Here is a 6,270-nt window from a genome sequence, read left to right as displayed (position 1 = left end):
CTAAGACCCCTAGGGACATATTCGAATGGGTAATATGGGTCAAAGGGGGTCATAGGGTGACCTATGACCCTCTTTGACCCATTAAACGACGACATATGTCCCTAGGGGTCCTAGGACCCCTAGGGACATATTCGAATGGGTAATATGGGTCAAAGGGGGTCATAGGGTGACCTATGACCCTCTTTGACCCATTAAACGAAAACATATGTCCATAGGGGTCCTAGGAACCTAGGGACATATTCGAATGGTTCATATGGGTCAAAGGGGGTCATAGGGTAACCTATGACCCCTTTTGACCCATTAAACGACGACATATGTCCCTAGGGGTCTTAGGACCCCTAGGGACATATTTGAATCGTTCATTTTGACCCATTTAACGATGACATATATCCCTAGGGGTCCTAGGACCCCTAGGGACATATTCGAATGGGTAATATGGGTCAAATGGGGTCATAGGGTAACCTATGACCCTCTTTGACCCATTGAATGATGAAATATGTCTCTAGGGGTCCTAGGACCCCTAGGGACATATTCGAATCGTTCATATGGGTCAAAGGGGGTCATAGGGTGACCTGTGACCCTCTTGACCCATTAAACGATGATATATGTCTCTAGGGGTCCTCGGACCCCTAGCGACATATTCAAATGGTTAATATGGGTCAATTGGGGTCATAGGGTGACCTATGACCCTCTTTGACCCATTAAATGATGACATATGTCCCTAAGAGTCCTAGGACCCCTAGGGACATATTCGAATGGGTAATATGGGTCAAATGGGGTCATAGGTTACACTATGACCCTCTTTGACCCATTAAACGATGACATATGTCTCTAGGGGTCCTAAGACCCCTAGGGACATATTTGAATCGTTCATATGGGTCAAAGGGGGTCATTGGTGACCTATGACCCTCTTGACGCATTAAACGACGATATATGTCTCTAGGGGTCCTAGGAACCCTAAGGACATATTCGAATGGGTAATATAGGTCAAAGGGGGTCATAGGGTGACCTATGACCCTCTTTGACCCATTAAACGACGACATATGTCCCTAGGGGTCCTCGGACCCCAAGGGACATATTCGAGTGGACATATTTGAATGGGTAATATGGGTCAAATGGGATCATAGCGTAACCTATGACCCTCTTTGACCCATTGAATGACGACATATGTCCCTAGGGGTCCTCAGACCCTTAGGGACATATTCGAATCGTTCATATGGGTCAAAGAGGGTCATAGGGTGACCTATGACCCTCTTTGACCCATTAAACGACGACATATGTCCCTAGGGGTCCTTGGACCCCAAGGGACATATTCGAATGGACATATTCGAATGGGTAATATGGGTCAAATGGGGTCATAGGGTAACCTATGACCCTCTTTGACCCATTAAACGACGACATATGTCCCTAGGGGTCCTCAGACCCTTAGGGACATATTTGAATCGTTCATATGCGTCAAAGAGGGTCATAGGGTGACCTATGACCCTCTTTGACCCATTAAACGATGACATATGTCCCTAGGGGTCCTCGGACCCCTAGGGACATATTCGAATCGTTCATATGGGTCAAAGGGGGTCATAGGGTGACCTATGACCCTCTTTGACCCATTAAACGATGACATATGTCCCTAGGGGTCCTAGGACCCCTAAGGACATATTCGAATTGTACATATGGATCAAAAGAGGTCATAGGGTGACCTATGACCCTCTTGACCCATTAAACAACGATATTTCTCTAGGGGTCCTAGGACCCCTAGGGACATATTCGAATGGGTAATATGAGTCAAAGGGGGTCATAGGGTGACCTATGACCCTATTTGACACATTAAACGATGACATATGTTCCTAGGGGTCCTTGGACCCCAAGAGACATATTCGAATGGGTAATATGGGTCAAAGGGGGTCATAGGGTGACCTATGATCCTCTTTGACCCATTAAACGATGACATATGTCATTAAGGGTCATAGGACCCTAGGGACATATTCGAATTGTTCATATAGGTCAAAGGGGATCATAGGGTGACCTATGACCCCCTTTGACCCATTAAACGATGACATATGTGCCTAGGGGTCCTAGGACCCCTAGGGACATATTTGAATGGGTAATATGGGTCAAATGGGGTCATAGGGTAACCTATAACCCTCTTTGACCCATTAAACGATGACATATATCTCTAGAGGTCCTAGGACCCCTAGGGACATATTCAAATCGTTCATATGGGTCAAAGGGGGTCATAGTTTTGACCCATTAAACGACAATATATGTCTCTAGGGATCCTAGGACCCCTAGGGACATATTCGAATGGGTAATATGGGTCAAAGGGGGTCATAGGGTGACCTATGACCCTCTTTGACCCATTAAACGATGACATATGTCCCTAGGGGTCCTCGGACCCCAAGGGACATATTCAAATGGGTAATATGGGTCAAAGGGGGTCATAGGGTGGCCTATGACCCTCTTTGACCAATTAAACGACGACATATGTCCCTAGGGGTCCTAGGACCCTAGGGACATATTCGAATCCTTCATATGGGTCAAAGGGGGTCACAGGGCGACCTATGACCCCTTTTGACTCATTAAATGACGACATATGTCCCTAGGGGTCCTAGCACCCCTAGGGACATATTTAAATCATTCATATGAATCAAAGGGGGTCGTAGAGTGACCTATGACCCTCTTTAACCCATTAAACGATGACATATGTCCCTAGGGGTCCTAGGACCCCTAGGGACATATTCGAATGGGTAATATGGGTCAAATGGGGTCAAAGGGTAACCTATGACCCTCTTTGACCCATTAAATGATGACATATGTCTCTAGGGGTCCTAGGACCCCTAGGGACATATTTGAATCATTCATATGGGTCAAAGGGGGTCATAGGGTGACCTATGACCCTCTTGACCCATTAAACGACGATATATGTCTCTAGGGGTCCTAGGATCGCTAAGGACATATTCGAATGGGTAATATAGGTCAAAGGGGGTCATAGGGTGACCGATGACCCTCTTTGACCCATTAAATGATGACATATGTCCCTAGGGGTCCTAGGACCCCTAGGGACATATTCGAATGGGTAATCTTGGTCAAAGGGGGTCATAGGGTGACCTATGACCCTCTTTGACCCATTTAATGAAGACATATCTCCCTAGGGGTCCTAGAACCCTAGGGACATATTCGAATGGTTCATATGGGTCAAAGGGGGTCATAGGGTGACCTATGACCCCCTTTGACCCATTAAATGATGACATATGTCCCTAGGGGTCCTAGGACCCCTAGGGACATATTTGAATCATTCATATGAGTCAAAGGGGGTCATAAGGTGACCTATGACCCTCTTTGACCCATTAAACGATGACATATGTCCCTAGGGGTCCTAGGGCCCCTAGGGACATATTCGAATGGGTAATATGGGTCAAATGGGGTCATAGGGTAACCTATGACACTCTTTGACCCATTAAACGATGACATATATCTCTAGGGGTCCTAGGACCCCTAGGGACATATTCGAATCGTTCAAATGGGTCAAAGGGGGTCATAGGGTGACCTATGACCCTCTTGACCCATTAAACGATGATATATGTCTCTAGGGGTCCTCGAACCCCTAGGGACATATTCGAATGGGTAATATGGGTCAAATGGGGTCATAGGTTGACCTATGACCCTTTTTGACCCATTAAACGACGACATATGTCCCTAAAGGTCCTAAGACCCCTAGGGACATATTCGAATGGGTAATATGGGTCAAATGGGGTCATAGGTTACCCTATGACCCTCTTTGACCCATTAAACGACGACATATGTCTCTAGGGGTCCTAGGACCCCTAGGGACATATTCGAATCGTTCATATGGGTCAAAGGGGGTCATAGGGTGACCTATGACCCTCTTAACGCATTAAACGACGATATATGTCTCTAGGGGTCCTAGGACCCCTAGGGACATATTCGAATGGGTAATATGGGTCAAAGGGGTTCATAGGGTGACCTATGACCCTCTTTGACCCATTAAACGATGACATATGTCCCTAGGGGTCCTCGGACCCCAAGGGACATATTCGAATGGTTAATATGGGTCAAATGGGGTCATAGGGTGACCTATGACCCTCTTTGACCCATTAAACGACGACATATGTCCTTAGGGGTCCTAGGACCCTAGAGACATATTCCAATCGTTCATATGGGTCAAAGATGGTCATAGGGTGACCTATGACCCCCTTTGACCCATTAAACGACAACATATGTCCCTTGGGGTCCTAGGACCCCTAGGGACATATTTGAATCATTCATATGAGTCAAAGAGGGTCATAGGGTGACCTATGACCCCCTTTGATGCATTAAACAACGACATATGTCCCTAGGGGTCCTAGGACCCCTAGGGACATATTCGAATGGGTAATATGGGTCAAATGGGGTCATAGGGTAACCTATGACCCTCTTTGACCCTTTAAATGATGACATATGTCTCTAGGGGTCCTAGGACCCCTAGGGACATATTCGAAACATATGGATCAAAGGGGGTCATAGGGTGACCTATGACCCTCTTTGACCCATTAAACGATGATATAACTCTCTAGGGGTATAGGACCCCTAGGGACATATTCGAATGGGTAATATGGGTCAAAGGGGGTCATAGGGTGACTTATGACCCTCTCTAACCCATTAAACGACGAGATATGTCGCTAGGGGTTCTAGGACCCCTAGAGACATATTCGAATGGGTAATATGGGTCAAATGGGGTCATAGGGTGACTTATGACCCTCTTTGACCCATTAAATGACGACATTTGTCCCTAGGGGTCCTAGGACCCCTAGGGACATATCCCAATCGTTCATATGAGTCAAAGGGGGTCATAGGGTGAACTATGACCCCCTTTGACCCATTAAACGATAACATATGTCCCTAGGGGTAGGACCCCTAGGGACATATTTGAACCGTTCATATGAGTCAAAGGGGGTCATAGGGTGACCTATGACCCCCTTTGATGCATTAAACGACGACATATGTTCGGGACATATTCGAATGGGTAATATGGGTCAAATGGGGTCATAGGTCTCTTTGACCCTTTAAATGACAACATATGTCTTTAGGGGTCCTAGGACCCCTAGGGACATATTCGAATTGTACATATGGGTCAAAGGGGGTCATAGGGTGACCTATGACCCTCTTGACCCACTAAACGACGATATATGTCTTTAGGGGTCCTAGGACCCCTAGGGACATATTCGAATGGGTAATATGGGTCAAAGGGGGTCATAGGGTGACCTATGACCCTCTTTGACCCATTAAACGACGATATATGTCTCTAAGGGTCCTAAGACCCCTAGGGACATATTCGAATGGGTAATATGGGTCAAGGGGGGTCATAGGGTGACCTATGATTCCCTTTGACCCATTAAACGATGACATATGTCTCTAGGGGTCCTAGGACCCCTAGGGACATATTTGAATGGGTATTATGGGTCAAAGGGGGTCATAGGGTGACCTATGACCCTCTTTGACCCATTAAACGATGACATATGTCCCTAGGGGTCCTTGGACCCCAAGGGACATATTCGAATGGGTAATATGGGTCAAATTGGGTCATAGGGTGACCTATGACCCTCTTTGACCCATTAAATGACGACATATGTCCCTAGGGGTCCTAGGACCCCTAGGGACATATTTGAATCATTCATATGAGCCAAAGGGGGTCATAGGGTGACCTATGACCCCCTTTGATCCATTAAATGACAACGTATGTCCCTAGGGGTCCTAGGACATAGTCGAGTCGTTCATATGGGTCAAAGGGTGTCATAGGGTGACCTATGACCCCCTTTGACCCATTAAATGACGACCCTCTTTGTATTATATATTATTATATTAATATGTATAATAATATAATATATATATAACAACGTAATATATATTATAAATATTATTATATTAATATATATGTTATTAATATATCTATATAATAACGTAATATTTTAGTATATATAACGTAATATTTTAGGATATACTATTTATACTATTTTAGGATAATAATTATAATATAAATAAACACTAAATATTAATATTATTATATGTATAGTAATAATAATAATACTATTATAGCTATAATAATAATATATATTAATACTATATATTGTAGCTTAATATAAATAAACACTATATATTTACACTATTATATCTATATTAATAATATTAATACTATTATAGGTATAATAATAATATTGATACTATAGGTATATTAATACTATTTTATATTTATATTATTGATATTTTATACTAATA

The sequence above is a fragment of the Cupressus sempervirens genome, chromosome 2, assembly GCF_028749045.1.
Source record: "Cupressus sempervirens isolate cs-2001-9-10 chromosome 2, ASM2874904v1, whole genome shotgun sequence".
Lineage (NCBI taxonomy): Eukaryota > Viridiplantae > Streptophyta > Pinopsida > Cupressales > Cupressaceae > Cupressus > Cupressus sempervirens.
This window is presented reverse-complemented; position numbering follows the sequence as displayed.